Here is a 17,920-nt window from a genome sequence, read left to right as displayed (position 1 = left end):
CAGAAGACAGGTTAACAAAGCTTCAAAATGCATGCCGTGTCCTTCATTCCATTCAACACTCTACCCACACATATTATATACCTTTGTTCTCGCCATTAAATGGACTTTCTAAAGATACCATTATTTTCATCATATCTTATAATTTACTATAAAAAAATTATAAAATGAGAAAAAAAATGGAAAAAAACTCACTTTTTCTAACTTTGACCCCCAAAATATCTACAACCACCAAACAACACCCATGCTAAATAGTTTCTAAATTTCTTTTTAATGACACGATGAGTTCACGGATCATCTCAATTACTAATGGGGATATTCACCTCCTGGTCAGCAGGAGGCGGCAAAGAGCACCACAGCAGAGCTGATAAATATCACCTCCTTTCACTCCCAACCCAGTCATTCTCTTTGCCTGCGTTAGTGTTAGGAAGTGGCAAAGTGAGGTGTTGGAAAAGATTCTTCAATCAAGAGTTTATTATTTCTCTTGTTAAGTGTATCCAGTCCACGGATCATCCATTACTTATGGGATATTAACTCCTCCCCAACAGGAAGTGCAAGAGGATTCACCCAGCAGAGCTGCTATATAGCTCCTCCCCTAACTGCCATTACCAGTCATTCTCTTGCACCCAATGAATAGATAGGATGTGTGAGAGGACTGTGGTGATTATACTTAGTTTCATACCTTCAATCAAAAGTTTGTTATTTTATAATAGCACCGGAGTGTGTTATTCCTTCTCTGGTAGAATTTGAAGAAGAATCTACCTGAGTTTTTCTATGATTTTAGCCGGAGTAGTTAAGATCATATTGCTGTTTCTCGGCCATCTGAGGAGAGGTAAATTTCAGATCAGGGGACAGCGGGCAGATTAATCTGCAAAGAGGTATGTAGCAGCTTATTATTTTCTGACAATGGAATTGATGAGAAAATTCTGCCATACCGATATAATGTAAACTCAGCCTTAAATGCAGTAGCAGCAACTGGTATCAGGCTGTCATGTATATATATATTTTACACTTCAGTATTCTGGGGAATGGCACTTAACTGGAATTATACTGTATGCATAAAACTTTAGCCTAATTTGCAGGGACTAGCAACAGGCTTTTTAATAACACTCAATTTATTAATGTTAAACGTTTTTTGCTGGCATGTAAAATCGTTTAATTTTCTGAGGTACTGGGTGAAAAAATGTTTTGGGCACTATTTTTTTCCACTTGGCAGTCGTTTTATTTAATTTATGACAGTTTACTGATCTCTCTCACTGTTATGTGTGAGGGGGAGGGGCCTTTTTTGGTGCTTTTGCTACGCATCAAAAAATTCAGTCAGAAGTTTATTGTCTTCCCTGCATGATCCGGTTCATCTCTACAGAACTCAGGGGTCTTCAAAACTTGTTTTGAGGGAGGTAATCACTCACAGCAGAGCTGTGAGATTGTAGTTGACTGTGATAAAAAAACGTTTATTTCTGTATTTTTTTTTTTTTTTCTGCTATCAGGGTTAGTTATCCTTTGCTAATGGGAGCAATCCTTTGCTAAAATTGTGTTTTTTTACAAAGATTTGATGCTATAACTTTTCAGTTTATTAATTTTCAACTGTCATAACTTTTTCTGTGCTTCTTATAGGCACAGTACGTTTTCATATTATAGTAAATTACTTGAAAAGTATTTCCAAGTTGCTAGTTTATTTGCTAGTGTGTTAAACATGTCTGATTCAGAGGAAGATATCTGTGCTATATGTGCTAAAGCCAAAGTGGAGCCCAATAGAAATTTATGTACTAACTGTATTGATGCTACTTTAAATAAGTCAATCTGTACAAATTGAACATATTTCACCAAACAACGAGGGGAGAGTTATGCCGACTAACTCGCCTCACGTGTCAGTACCTGCATCTCCCGCTCGGGAGGTGCGTGATATTGTAGCGCCGAGTACATCTGGGCGGCCATTACAAATCACATTACAGGATATGGCTACTGTTATGACTGAAGTTTTGGCTAAATTACCAGAACTAAGAGGTAAGCGTGATCACTCTGGGGTGAGAACAGAGTGCGCTGATAATATTAGGGCCATGTCAGACACTGCGTCACAATTTGCAGAACATGAGGACGGAGAGCTTCATTCTGCGGGTGACGGTTCTGATCCAAACAAACTGGATTCAGATATTTTAAATTTTAAGCTGGAAAACCTCCGTGTATTACTAGGGGAGGTGTTAGCGGCTCTGAATGATTGTAACACAGTTGCAATACCAGAGAAAATGTGTAGGTTGGATAAATATTTTGCGGTACCGGCGAGTACTGACGTTTTTCCTATACCTAAGAGACTTACTGAAATTGTTACTAAGGAGTGGGATAGACCCGGTGTGCCGTTCTCACCCCCTCCGATATTTAGAAAGATGTTTCCAATAGACGCCACCACACGGGACTTATGGCAAACGGTCCCTAAGGTGGAGGGAGCAGTTTCTACTTTAGCTAAGCGTACCACTATCCCGGTGGAGGATAGCTGTGCCTTTTCAGATCCAATGGATAAAAAGTTAGAGGGTTACCTTAAGAAAATGTTTGTTCAACAAGGTTTTATATTGCAACCTCTTGCATGCATTGCGCCTGTCACGGCTGCAGCAGCATTTTGGTTTGAGTCTCTGGAAGAGACACTTGAATCAGCTCCATTAGATGAGATTACACACAAGCTTAAAGCCCTTAAGTTAGCTAACTCATTTATTTCAGATGCCGTAGTACATTTAACTAAACTTACGGCTAAGAATTCCGGATTCGCCATTCAGGCACGCAGAGCACTGTGGCTAAAATCCTGGTCAGCTGACGTTACTTCTAAATCTAAATTGCTTAATATACCTTTCAAAGGGCAGACCTTATTCGGGCCCGGGTTGAAAGAAATTATCGCTGACATTACAGGAGGTAAAGGCCATGCCCTGCCTCAAGACAGAGCCAAACCTAAGGCTAGACAGTCTAATTTTCGTTCCTTTCGTAATTTCAAAGCAGGAGCAGCATCAACTTCCTCTGCACCAAAACAGGAAGGAGCTGTTGCTCGCTACAGACAAGGCTGGAGACCTAACCAGTCCTGGAACAAGGGCAAGCAGGCCAGGAAACCTGCTGCTGCCCCTAAGACAGCATGAATCGAGGGCCCCCGATCCGGGAACGGATCTAGTGGGGGGCAGACTTTCTCTCTTCGCCCAGGCTTGGGCAAGAGATGTCCAGGATCCCTGGGCGTTAGAGATCATATCTCAGGGATACCTTCTAGACTTCAAATTCTCTCCCCCAAGAGGGAGATTTCATCTGTCAAGGTTGTCAACAAACCAAATAAAGAAAGAGGCGTTTCTACGCTGCGTACAAGATCTTTTATTAATGGGAGTGATCCATCCGGTTCCGCGGTCGGAACAAGGACAAGGGTTTTACTCAAATCTGTTTGTGGTTCCCAAAAAAGAGGGAACTTTCAGGCCAATCTTGGATTTAAAGATCCTAAACAAATTCTTAAGAGTTCCATCGTTCAAAATGGAAACTATTCGGACAATTTTACCCATGATCCAAAAGGGTCAGTACATGACCACAGTGGATTTAAAGGATGCTTACCTTCACATACCGATTCACAAAGATCATTACCGGTATCTAAGGTTTGCCTTTCTAGACAGGCATTACCAGTTTGTAGCTCTTCCATTCGGATTGGCTACGGCTCCGAGAATCTTCACAAAGGTTCTGGGTGCTCTTCTGGCGGTACTAAGACCGCGAGGAATTGCGGTAGCTCCGTACCTAGACGACATTCTGATACAAGCTTCAAGCTTTCAAACTGCCAAGTCTCATACAGAGTTAGTACTGGCATTTCTAAGGTCGCATGGATGGAAGGTGAACGAAAAGAAGAGTTCTCTCTTTCCACTCACAAGAGTTCCCTTCTTGGGGACTCATAGATTCTGTAGAAATGAAGATTTACCTGACAGAAGACAGGTTAACAAAGCTTCAAAATGCATGCCGTGTCCTTCATTCCATTCAACACCCGTCAGTAGCTCAATGCATGGAGGTGATCGGCTTAATGGTAGCAGCAATGGACATAGTACCCTTTGCACGTCTACATCTCAGACCGCTGCAATTGTGCATGCTAAGTCAGTGGAATGGGGATTACTCAGACTTGTCCCCTACTCTGAATCTGGATCAAGAGACCAGAAATTCTCTTCTATGGTGGCTTTCTCGGCCACATCTGTCCAGGGGGATGCCATTCAGCAGGCCGGACTGGACAATTGTAACAACAGACGCCAGCCTACTAGGTTGGGGCGCTGTCTGGAATTCTCTGAAAGCTCAGGGACAATGGAATCAGGAGGAGAGTCTCCTACCAATAAACATTCTGGAATTGAGAGCAGTTCTCAATGCCCTTCTGGCTTGGCCCCAGTTAACAACTCGGGGGTTCATCAGGTTTCAGTCGGACAACATCACGACTGTAGCTTACATCAACCATCAGGGAGGGACAAGAAGCTCCCTAGCAATGATGGAAGTATCAAAGATAATTCGCTGGGCAGAGTCTCACTCTTGCCACCTGTCAGCAATCCACATCCCGGGAGTGGAGAACTGGGAGGCGGATTTCTTAAGTCGTCAGACTTTTCATCCAGGGGAATGGGAACTTCATCCGGAGGTCTTTGCCCAAATACTTCGACGTTGGGGCAAACCAGAGATAGATCTCATGGCGTCTCGACAGAACGCCAAGCTTCCTCGTTACGGGTCCAGATCCAGGGATCCGGGAGCGGTTCTGAAAGATGCTTTGACAGCACCTTGGACCTTCGGGATGGCTTATGTGTTTCCACCCTTCCCGATGCTTCCTCGATTGATTGCCAGAATCAAACAGGAGAGAGCATCAGTGATTCTAATAGCGTCTGTTGAACAGATTTGCAAGGCTGCAACTTGGTCTTCTCTTCATACTTTTTCCAAATTTTACAAATTTGACACTTTTGCTTCTTCGGAGGCTGTTTTTGGGAGAAAGGTTCTTCAGGCAGTGGTTCCTTCCGTATAAAGAGCCTGCCTGTCCCTCCCGTCATCCGTGTACTTTAGCTTTGGTATTGGTATCCCATAAGTAATGGATGATCCGTGGACTGGATACACTTAACAAGAGAAAACATAATTTATGCTTACCTGATAAATTTATTTCTCTTGTAGTGTATCCAGTCCACGGCCCGCCCTGTCACTTTAAGGCAGGTAATTTTTCCATTAAACTACAGTCACCACTGTACCCTATGGTTTTCCTTTCTCTGCATGTTTTCGGTCGAATGACTGGTAATGGCAGTTAGGGGAGGAGCTATATAGCAGCTCTGCTGGGTGAATCCTCTTGCACTTCCTGTTGGGGAGGAGTTAATATCCCATAAGTAATGGATGATCCGTGGACTGGATACACTACAAGAGAAATAAATTTATCAGGTAAGCATAAATTATGTTTTTTAAAGTGGTACAGGATTGTGTTACTTTTTTTCCTAGGGTGAAGCTGTAGTCCATATCAGTCTCTTCAGTAGAGCTTTGGTGGCTTTAGAGTAATGGGAACTTGTGGTACATAATTCTCACTCCGCCTCCCATATTTAATACTGCCCTAAATCCATATAGTCTGAGGGATATGACTCGGTCTTTGTTTTTCTGCAGGTCGATGTGAGGAAAAGGACCTCTCAAACCTGTGAACTGCCTTGCTGTCTGGCAGTAATATGTGGAAAGTGCTTTTTTTTTCCCTTTTCTGGGGCAGCCAGGACAAATTCAGCACAGAAAGGAGTGGGCACACACTACTCCCTTATATATCTTATAAAGGGCTTTCACTATATGGGGAAGTTCACTTTATTTTGGGCACAATCTCTCATGAGCTGCTAGAGGGAGTCTTGGACAGCAACATGTTTTGGGGCTGGTCTGAGCGCTGAGGAGCTCTATAGGTAGCCGAGGGAACTATAGCCTTTTGGAGGATTACCTTTTCTGTTTCTCAGGGACTTTTCGTTATATGGCTAAGTCTCAAAGTACCGTAATAAGGGGCTTTGGTGGTTCCCTCTCCTTGGGGTTAATTTTTCCCCCCGGAGAAGATGTTAGGTTAAGTCATGCCCACGATGGGCGGTTCAGCCTTTCCCGCGCGTGCCTCTTCTGAAGCCTTTCAGTGAAAGTTATTCTGGGCTGTAGAGAGGCTCTCCGGTTTGTTTCTTTCTAGTAGCGCATGTTAGCTACTAATTACATGCGTTCCTAGGACCGGGCTACATCGATCGATTTCTGGCATCAATCCAGATCGTCCGTTGCACAGGGGGAACTTCCTGGTCTGGTACAGTGCAGTAAGATAGGCGCCTCAGCGGGGCTGCTGAGGTGTGGAAGTGACTGGGGGGTTTATATCTATTTAACTTTGCTAAATTTGCAGTGCGCAGTAAAATAGTTGCGCTTTTGAAATTTAAAGTTATTTTCGTTCCTTTTGTAACTTCAAGGGAAATTCCTCATCTTCCGTTTCCAAACAAGAACAACCCAAGCCTGCTTGGTGATCCAGCCATCCTTGGAATAAGGGAAAACAGTCCAAGAAGTCTGCCATTGAATTCAAGTCAGCATGAAGGTTGTGCCCCCGGTCTGGGACCGGATCTGGCAGGGGGCAGACTTTCCTTCTTCGCTCAAGCTTGGATCTGAGATGTTCAGGATCATTGGGCATTAGAAATTGTGTCCCAGGGATACAGGTTGGATTTCACAAATTTTCCTCCCAGAGGAAGGTTCCTACTTTCAAGATTATCTGCAGACCAGACAAAAAGAGAGGCGTTCTTACATTGTGTAAGAGATCTCTCCGATCTGGGAGTGATTGCCCCCGTTCCATTACTGGAACAGGATCAGGGTTTTTACTCCAATCTATTTGTGGTTCCAAAAAGGAGGGAACCTTCAGGCCCATTTTAGACCTCAAGAGTCTAAACAAGTTTCTAGACAATATATGAAGAAGTCAAAGGTAACAAATAATCATATGCTCCCTGAAATCTTCTAGGAGTCTAGGAGGCGCTATAAATGGCAAACAGCAAAGTGTTTTTATATATATATATATATATATATATATATATACACACACACACAGAGGAATAAATCCTAAATGAGTTAAAATGTATGTCAAAAATAGAAGATACACAATGCAAAAGAGCAATGAGAAATGTGAGAACAATCTGTCTCAAATTACAAATATGTGGGATATTACCACCAAAACATACATGCAGGCAAAAGTCCAGATATTATCAGCTTGATGGAGATTCCCTAAAGCAAAAGGGATATAGACGTGATGGGAAAGTGTCCAGTAGGCAGCTCTCTAACAGCATACAGAAGACAATCTGTTCGAAAAAACACAATAGATAGAGGCGCCAATGGTGCAGATCAATGTTGAATCTTGAAAACTTCAGACAAGAGGTAAACACAGGGTACTCACTTGTGAAGAAGGCAATCAATCATGCCCATAGAGAGAGGCTGGATTTCTACAGTAGTCCAGCTAGCTGATTAGTGTCCCACAAACAGCTCCAGAATGCAGGGGATCATCAGGCCCGGTATACACACCCAAGAGATGTATAGGCAGGATACTAGGGTCAGGGATTCGTGCCCTGATAGTAGCGTAGCTCCAAGATATAATCGACACTTAGAGTTGGTAATATAAAAACAAATTTATTTAAAATTATAAAATACACAACTCATATTTGTGCCAATAAAAACTTGGACAAGCAGAGAAACAATACAACGCGTTTCTCAGTAAAACTGTTTCATCAGGCATTGTTTCTCTGCTTGTCCAAGTTTTTATTGGCACAAATATGAGTTGTGTATTTTACAATTTTAAATAAATTTGTTTTTATTTTACCAACTCTAAGTGTCGATTATATCTTGGAGCTATGCTACTATCAGGGCACGAATCCCTGACCCTAGTATCCTGCCTATACATTTCTTGGGTGTGTATACCGGGCCTGATGATCCCCTGCATTCTGGAGCTGTTTGTGGGACACTAATCAGCTAGCTGGACTGCTGTAGAAATCCAGCCTGTCTCTATGGGCATGATTGATTGCCTTCTTCACAAGTGAGTACCCTGTGTTTACCTCTTGTCTGAAGTTTTCAAGATTCACCATTGATCTAAACAAGTTCCTACCATCCTTCAAGATGGAAACTATACGTTCCATTCTTCCTTTGATCCAAGAGGGTCAATTTATGACAACAGTGGACTTAAAGGAACTGTAATAGATTCTCTATCGATGAAGATCTTTCTGACAGATGTCACAAAATCAAAGATCATAGATACTTGCCGAGTCCTTCAGTCCACTCCTCGGCCATCAGTGGCTCAGTGCATGGAGGAAGTCTGGCTGATGGTGGTGCCAATGGACATCATCCCTTTTGCTCGTTTCCACCTCCGACCTTTACAGTTGAGCATGCTCAGACAGTGGAACGGAGATTATACCGATTTGTCTCCTCAAATACTACTGGAGCAGGAGACAAGGGATTCTCTTCGATGGTGGTTGTCTCTGGATCATCTCTCCCAGGGAACCTGCTTTCGCAGACCATCCTGGGTGATTGTGACAACAGACGCCAGCCTTCTGGAGTGGGGAGCAGTCTGGGGCTCTCTAAAGGCTCAGGGAGTCTGCACTCGGTCAGAGTCTGTTCTTCCTATAAACATCCTGGAGCTGAGAGCGATCTTCAATGCTCTTATGACCTGGCCTCAGTTAGCTTCGGTTTAGTTCATCAGGTTCCAGTTGGACAACATAACATCTGTAGCAATCATCAGGAAGGAACGAGGAGTTCCTTAGCGATAAGAAGTATCCAAGATAATTCAGTGGGCGGAGACTCACTCTTGTTGTCTGTCTCCGATCAACATCCCAGGGGTGAACAACTGGGAGGCGGACTTCCTGAGCAGACAGACCTTTCATCCGGGGAGGGGGAACTCCATCCGGAAGTGTTTTCTAGCCTGATCCGCAAGTGGGGTCAGCCGGAATTAGATTTCATGGCATTGCGTCAGAATGCCAAGCTCCAGAGATATGGATCGAGGTCCAGGGATACCCAGGCAGAAATAATAAATGCCTTGGTGGTTCCTTGGACCTTCCGTCTAGCATACCTATTCACTCCGTTTGCGCTTCTTCCTCGGGTGATTGCTGGAATCAAACCGGAGAAGGCATCGGTGATACTCATTGCACTGGCCTGGTCTCACAGGATTTGGTATGCAGATCTGGTGAACATGTCATCTCATCCACCTTGGAGTCTTCCGCTGAGGAAGGATCTTCTAATTCAAGGGCCCTTCCTTCATCCAAATCTAGTTTCTCTGAAGCTGACTGCTTGGAGATTGAACGCTTAATTTGTTTAAGCGGGGTTTTTCTGAATCGGTCATTGCGACCATGATCCAGGCCCGTAAACCTGTGACCAGAAAGATTTATTATAAGATATGGCGTAAATATCTCTATTGGTGTGAATCCAAAGGTCACTCTTGGAGTAGAGTTAGGATTCCTAGGATTTAGTCTTTTCTCCAAGAGGGTTTGGATAAAGGATTATCGACAAGTTCTTTGAAGGGTCAGATCTCTGCTTTATCTATTTTGTTACATAAGCGTCTGGCAAATGTTCCAGATGTTCAATCCTTTTGTCAGGCCTTGGTTAGAATCAGGCCTGTGTTCAAGCCAGTTACTCATCCATGGGGTCTGAATTTTGTTCTTAATGTTCTTCAACGGCCTCTGTTTGAGCCTATGCATTCTCTAGATGTTAAGTTGTTATCTTGGAAAGTTTTATTTCTTGTTGCTATTTCTTTTGCTTGTAGAGTTTTGGAACTCTCAGCATTGCAGTGTGAATCTTCTTACCTTATCTTCCATTCGGATAAGGTAGTATTGCGTACTAAGTTAGGATTTCTTCCTAAGGTTGTTTCTGACAGGAACATTAACCAGGAGATACTTTCTTGTGTCCTAATCCTTCTCAGAAGGAACGGATTTTGCATAATTTGGACGTGGTTCATGCTTTAAAGTATTACCTACAGGCAACTAAAGAATTTTGGCAGTCTTCTTTGTTTGTTTTTTTTCTCAGGAAAACGTAAGGGTCAGAAAGTTACGGCTACTTCCCTTTTTTTGGCTGAAGAGTATCATCCGATTTGCATACGAGACTGCTGGACAACAACCTCCAGAGAGAGTTACGGCTCATTCCACGAGGGCTGTTGTTTCCTTATGGGCATTCAAAAATGAAGCTTCTGTGGAACAGATTTGCAAGGCTGCAACTTGGTCTTCCCTTCACAATTTTTTTAAGTTCTAGAAATTTGATACTTTTGCTTTGGCCGAGGCAGCTTTTGGGAGAAAGGTTCTTCAAGCAGTGGTACCTTCCGTTTAGGTTTCCTGTCTTGTCCCTCCCGTATCATCTGTGTACTCTAGCTTTGATATTGGTTCCTATTAGTAATTGAGATGATCCGTGGACTCATCGTGTCATTAAAAATAAAATTTATGCTTACCTGATAAATTTATTTCTTTTTTGACACGAGTCCACGGCCCGCCCTGTTATTTGAGACAGGTTGTTGGGTTTGTAAACTTCAGACACCTCTGCACGTTATTGCTTCCTTTCTCTCCTTGACTTTGGTCGAAATACTGGGTTGGGAGTGAAGGGAGGTGATATTTATCAGCTCTGCTGTGGTGCTCTTTGCCGCCTCCTGCTGACCAGGAGGTCAATATCCCATTAGTAATTGAGATGATCCGTGGACTCATCGTGTCAAAAAAGAAATACATTTATCAGTTAAGCATAAATTTTGTTTTTGTCCTGAGTTTAGAAATACCCAATGTTTACATGTTCTTTGCTTTTTTTGCAAGTTAAAGGACAATAAATACAAGTAGCCTTTTGCTATTTCCAAACCACTTTTTCTTTTTTAAGACCTCTTAATGTTCTTCAAGGGGTTCCATTTGAACCCATGCATTCCATAGATATTAAGTTATCTTGGAAAGTTTTATTTTTTGTTGCTATTTCTTCTGCTCGCAGAGTTTCTGAGCTTTTGGCATTACAATGTGAGTCTCCTTATCTTATTTTCCATTCTGATAAGGTGGTGATACGTACTAAACCTGGTTTTCTTCCTAAGGTTGTTTCTAACAAGAATATTAATCAGGAAATTGTTGTTCCTTCCTTGTGTCCTAACCCCTCCTCTAAGAAGGAGCGTCTGTTACATAATTTGGACGTAGTTCGTGCCTTGAAGTTCTACTTACAGGCAACTAAGTATTTTCGTCAAACATGTTCGTTATTTGTTGTTTTTTCTGGGAAACGTAGGGGTCAGAAAGCTACGGCTACCTCTCTTTCTTTTTGGCTGAAGAGTATCATCCGTGTTGCATATGAGACTGCTGGACAGCAGCCTCCAGAACGGATTACGGCTCATTCTACTAGGGCTGTGGCTTTTTCATGGGCATTTAAAAATGATGCTTCTGTTGAACAGATTTGCAAGGCTGCAACTTGGTCGTCTCTTCACACTTTTTCCAAATTTTACAAATTTGATACTTTTGCCTCGTCTGAGGCTGTTTTGGGAGAAAGGTTCTTCAAGCAGTGGTGCCTACTGCTTAGGTTCCTGTCTTGTCCCTCCCTTTCATCCGTGTCCTATAGCTTTGGTATTGTATCCCATAAGTAAGGATGAAATCCGTGGACTCGTCATATCTTGTAAAAGAAAAGGAAATTTATGCTTACCTGATAAATTTATTTCTTTTACGATATGACGAGTCCACGGCCCACCCTGTCGTTTTTCTAGAGACAGGTTTTTATTTTTGTTAAACTTCAGTCAGCTCTGCTCCTTGGCTTTTCCTTTCTCTTCCTAACTTGGGTCGAATGACTGGAGTGGGAGGGAGGAGAGGAGCTATTTATGCAGCTCTGCTGTGGAGCTCTTTGCCTCCTCCTGCTGACCAGGAGGCGATATCCCATAAGTAAGGATGAAATCCATGGACTCGTCATATCGTAAAAGAAATACATTTATCAGGTAAGCATAAATTTCCTTTTTTCTGACTCGGTCATAGAGACCATGATTCATGATTCATAAGCCTGTAACTAGAAGGATTTACCATAAGATTTGGTGTAAATGTCTCTCTTGGTGTGAATCCAATGGCTACCCATGAAGTATAGTTAGGATTCTTAGAATTTTGTCTTTTCTCCAAGAAGGTTTGGAGAAAAGGTTTATTGCCGAGTTCCCTAAAGGGGCAAATCTCGGCATTATCTATTTTGTTACAGAAATGTCTGGCGGCTGTTCCATATGTACAATCATTCTGTCAGGCCTTGGTCAGGATCAGGCCTGTGTTCAAACCAGTTGCTCCTCCATGGAGTCTTGATTTAGTTCTCAAAGTTTTTCAAGGGGCTCCGTCTCAGCCTATGCATTTCTTAGATGTTAAAGGGGCAGTCTACACCAGAATTTTTATTGTTTTAAAAGATAGATAATCCCTTTATTACCCATTTCCCAGTTTTGCATAACCAACACAGTTATAATAATATACTTTTAACCTCTGTGATTATCTTGTATCTAAGCCTCTGCAAACTGCCCCTTTTTTCAGTTCTTTTGACAGACTTGCAGTCTAGCCAATCAGTGCCTGCTCCCAGATAACTTCTCGTGCACGAGCACAGTGTTATCTATATGAAATACGTGAACTAACACCCTCTAGTGGTGAAAAACTGTTAAAATGCAATGTGAAAGAGTTGGGCTTCAAGGTCTAAGAAATTAGCATATGAACCTCCTAGGTTAAGCTTTCAACTAAGAATACCAAGAGAACAAAGCAAAATTAGTGATAAAAGTAAATTGGAAAATTGTTTAAAATTACATGCTCTATCTGAATCATGAAAGTTTATTTTGGCCTAGACTGTCCCTTTAAGTTTTTATCTTGGAAAGTTTTATTTCTTGTTACTATTTCTTCTGCTTCGAGAGTGTCAGAGCTCTCGGCATTACAGTATGAGTCACCTTACCTTATTTTTCATTCAGATAAGGTAGTTTTACGTACTAAATTAGGATTTCTTCCTAAGGTTGTTTCTGATCGGAACATTAATCAAGAGATTGTTGTTCCTTCCTTGGGTTCTAATCCTTTTACCTGCAGGCGTCTAAGGTCTTTCATCAGTCTTATTCTTTGTTTGAGGTTACGACTACTTCTTTTTCTTTAGCTGAAGAGTATCATACGTTTGCATATGAGACAGCTGGACAGCAGTTTTTCTAGAGAGTTGCGGCTCATTCCACGAGGGCTGTTGCTTCCTCATGGGCATTCACAAATGAAGCTTCTGTGGCTCAGATTTGCTGGGCTGCAATGTTGTCCTCTCTTCACACTTTTTCAAAAGTTCTATAAACTTGACACTTTTGCCTCGACTGAGGCCGCTTTTGGGAGAAAGGTTCTTCAAGCAGTGGTGCCTTCTGTTTAGGTTCCCTGTCTTGTCCCTCCCGTATCATCTGTGTACTCTAGCTTGGGTATTGAATCCCATTAGTAATTAAGATGATCCGTGGACTCATCTTGTCTTAAAAAAAGAAAAGAAAATGTATGCTTACCTGATAAATGTATTTCTTTTTTAACACGATGAGTCTACGGCCTGCTCTGTTCTTTTAGACAGGTTGTGGGTTATTGTAAACTTCAGACACCTCTGCACCTTGGCTTTTCCTTTCTCTTCCTAACTTCGGTTGAATGACTGGAGTGGGAGGAGAGGAGTTATTTACCAGCTCTGCTGTGGTGCTCTTTGCCGCCTCCTGCTTACCAGGAGGTGAATATCCCATTAGTAATTAAGATGATCCGTGGACTCATCGTGTTAAAAAAGAAATAAATTTATCAGGTAAGCATAAATTTTATTTTTTCAAAATTAGCGAAAAGTATTGATTTTGGTATATTTCATGCCACCATTTCACCGCCAAATGCGATCAAACAAAAAAAAATTGTTCACTTTTTCACAAACTTTAGGTTTCTCACTGAAATTATTTACAAACAGCTTGTGCAATTATGGCACAAATGGTGGTAAATGCTTCTCTGGGATATATATGGCTTTGGTGTTGCTTTTTGGTAATTAGAAGGCCGCTAAATGCCACTGCGCATCACACGTGTATTATGCCCAGAAGTGAAGGGGGTTAATTAGGGAGCTTGCAGGGTTAATTTTAACTATAGTGTAGTAGACAACCCCAAGTATTGATTTAGGCCCATTTTAGTATATTTCATGCCACCATTTCACCACCAAATGCAATCAAAACTTTAATTTTTTCACAATTTTAGGTTTCTCACTGAAATTATTTACAAACAGCTTGTGCAATTATGGCACAAATGGTTGTAAATGCTTCTCTGGGATCGCCTTTGTTCAGAAATAGCAGACATATATATGGCTTTGGCGTTGCTTTTTGGCAATTAGAAGGCTGCTAAATGCTGCTGCGCACCACACTTGTATTATGCCCAGCAGTGAAGGGGTTAATTGGGTAGCTTGTAGGGAGCTTGCAGGGTTAATTTTAGCTTTAGTGTAGAAATCAGCCTCCCACCTGACACATCACACCCCCTGATCTCTCCCAAACAGCTCTTTCCTCCCCCACCCCACAATTGTCCCTGCCATCTTAAGTACTGGCAGAAAGTCTGCCAGTACTAAAATAAAAGGTATTTTATATATATATATATATATATATAATTTCTTTCATGTAATTGGTAAGAGTCCATGAGCTAGTGACGTATGGGATATACATTCCTACCAGGAGGGGCAAAGTTTCCCAAACCTCAAAATGCCTATAAATACACCCCTCACCACACCCACAATTCAGTTTTACAAACTTTGCCTCCCATGGAGGTGGTGAAGTAAGTTTGTGCTAGATTTCTACGTTGATATGCGCTTCGCAGCAGGCTGAAGCCAGGTTTTCCTCTCAGAGTGCAGTGAATGTCAGAGGGATGTGAAGAGAGTATTGCCTATTTGAATACCATGGTCGTTTCAGTACTGGTTTGGCTATCTACTTTATGTAGATGAGTGTCTTTGGGTAAGTCTTATTTTATGACACTCTCAGCTATGGTTTGGCACTTTATATGTAAAGTTCTAAATATATGTTTTATACTTATATTTGAATACCATGGTCTTTCTCTAGGGGATCTATTTCATAGGTTCTCTGTTATCGGTCGTAGAGATTTCTTCTCCTACCTCCCTTTTTAGATCGACGATATACTCTTATATACCATTACCTCTACTGATTCTCGTTTCAGTACTGACTATCTACTTTATGTAGATGAGTGTCTTTGGGTAAGTCTTATTTTATTTATGACACTCTCAGCTATGGTTTGGCACTTTATATGTAAAGTTCTAAATATATGTTTTATACTTATATTTGCCATGATTCAGGTCAATCAGTTTATTTTCCTTCTTTCAGACTGTCAGTTTCATTTTTTGGGAAAATGCATATGAATGAAATATTTTTCTTACCTAAAATTTTCAATTGACTTTTCTCTTGTTAAGTGTATCCAGTCCACGGATCATCCATTACTTATGGAATATATTCTCCTTCCCAACAGGAAGCTGCAAGAGTCCACCCACAGCAAAGCTGCTATATAGCTCCTCCCCTAACTGCCATATTCAGTCATTCTCTTGCAAGCCTCAACATAAATAGGAGGTTGTGAGAGTCTGTGGTGCTTTCTACTTAGTTTATTCTTCAATCAAAAGTTTGTTATTTTTAAATGGCACCGGAGTGTGCTGTTTATCTCAGGCAGTATTTGGAAGAAGAATCTGCCTGCGTTTTTCTATGATCTTAGCAGACGTAACTAAGATCCATTTGCTGTTCTCACACATTCTGAGGAGTGAGGTACTTCAGAGGGGGAATGGCGTGCAGGTTTTCCTGCAGATAAGGTATGTGCAGTAAAATATTTTTCTAGGAATGGAATTGACTAAGAAAATACTGCTGATACCGAAGTAATGTAAGTAAAGCCTTAAATGCAGCGATAGCGACTGGTATCAGGCTTATTAATAGAGATACATACTCTTGTAAAAATGTGTTTTAAAACGTTTGCTGGCATGTTTAATCGTTTTTTAACATATGTTTGGTGATAAAACTTATTGGGGCCTAAGTTTTTTCCACATGGCTAGCTTAAATTTTGCATAGAAACAGTTTCCTGAGGCTTTCCACTGCTATAGTATAAAAGTTACAGTTGGTGCAGTTAAAATTACAAACAGTGACATTCAGCTTCCCTCAGCAGTCCCCTGCATGCTATAGGACATCTCTGAAGGGCTCAAAAGGGCTTCAAAAGTAGGAGCTGTTATGACTGTTTAAAACATATTTTTCGTTTTGTTAATCTGTTTTTTGTATTAAGGGGTTAATCATCCATTTGCAAGTGGGTGCAATGCTCTGCTAACTTGTTACATACACTGTAAAAATTTTGTTAATTTAACTGCCTTTTTTCACTGTTATTTCAAATTTTGGCAAAATTTGTTTCTCTTAAAGGCACAGTAACGTTTTATATATTTGCTTGTTAACTTGATTTAAAGTGTTTTCCAAGCTTACTAGTCTCATTATTAGTCTGTTCTAACATGTCTGACATAGAGGAAGCTCTGTGTTCATTATGTTTTATAGCCATGGTGGAACCCCATCTTAGAATGTGTACCAGATGTACTGATTTCATGTTAAACAATAAAGATCATTTTTTGTCTTTAAAAACATTATCACCAGAGGATTCTGTCGTGGGGGTAGTTATGCCGACTAACTCTCCCCACGTGTCAGACCTTTTGACTCCCGCTTTAGGGACTCACGCTCAAATGGCGCCAAGTACATCAAGGGCACCCATAGCGTTTCTTTACCAGGGGATTCTGTCGAGGGGAAAGTTATGCCGACTAACTCTCCCCACGTGTCAGACCCTTCGACTCCCGCTTCAGGGACTCACGCTCAAATGGCGCCAAGTACATCAAGGGCGCCCATAGCGTTTATTTTACAAGACATGGCAAAGGTGGTGAATAATATTCTGGCAGCAGTATTAGTCAGACTACCTGAAATTAAAGGAAAGCAGTTAGCTCTGGGGGTAGATACAGAGCATACAGACGCTTTAAGAACCATGTATGATACTACCTCACAATATGCTTAGTCTGTGGGTGATTTTTTTTTTTTTTTGACTCAGGGAAGATGATTTAACCTGATTCTGATATTTCTACATTTAAAATTTATGCTTGAGAACCTCCACTTGTTGCTCAGGGAGGCTTTGGCTGCTCTGAATGAATGTGTACAATCGCAGGGCCAGAGAAATTGTGTAGACTGGATAAATAATATGCAGTGCCAGTGTGTACTGATGTTTTTCCAATACCTAAAGAGGTTTACTAAAAAAATTTTTTTTAATAAGGAATGGGATAGACCAGGTGTGCCGTTCTCTTCCCCTCCTATTTTTTAGAAGAATGTTTTCTAATAGTTTCCACCACACGGGACTTCTGGCAGACAGTTCCTAAGGTGGAGAGAAGAGTTTCTACTCTAGCTAAGCGTACCACTACCTCTGACGAGGACAGTTGTGCTTTTTAGATCCAATGGATAAAAAATGTTTATTCAACAGGGTTTTATCCTGCAGCCCCTTGCATACATTGCTTCTGTCACTGCTGCTGCGGCGTTCTGGGTTGAGTCTCTTGATGAGGCTTTACAGTTAAGCGACTCCATTGGATGAATATATTTGACAAGCTTATGCTAGCCAATTCCTTTGTTTTCTGATGCTGTTATGTTTCTTTTAACTGTGAATATATATATATATATATATTTGGTTTTGTAGCTAGCTCTTAATACCTAATAATATTTCTCTTAATTAAAGGCTTTATAAGAGCTAGCGATTTTATCAAAAACGACTCACAGACTAAATCAGTTAAAGCTTAGTCAAGCTGACTTTGGCTGTTATAAATGAGTGGAAATGCACATCAGATAAGCAGTATGGAAATATGACTGCTGTAGTAAATGAGCGTCTTTATAACTAGATTCAGTGAGAGAGTTCTTAGTTATACGTCAGAGGAATTGCGGTTTAAGATGCAAATACAGTTTCTATTGTTAAGAACAATTAAG

Source organism: Bombina bombina, chromosome 1 (genome assembly GCF_027579735.1).
Source record: "Bombina bombina isolate aBomBom1 chromosome 1, aBomBom1.pri, whole genome shotgun sequence".
Lineage (NCBI taxonomy): Eukaryota > Metazoa > Chordata > Amphibia > Anura > Bombinatoridae > Bombina > Bombina bombina.
Note: the sequence above shows the minus strand (reverse complement) of the source record.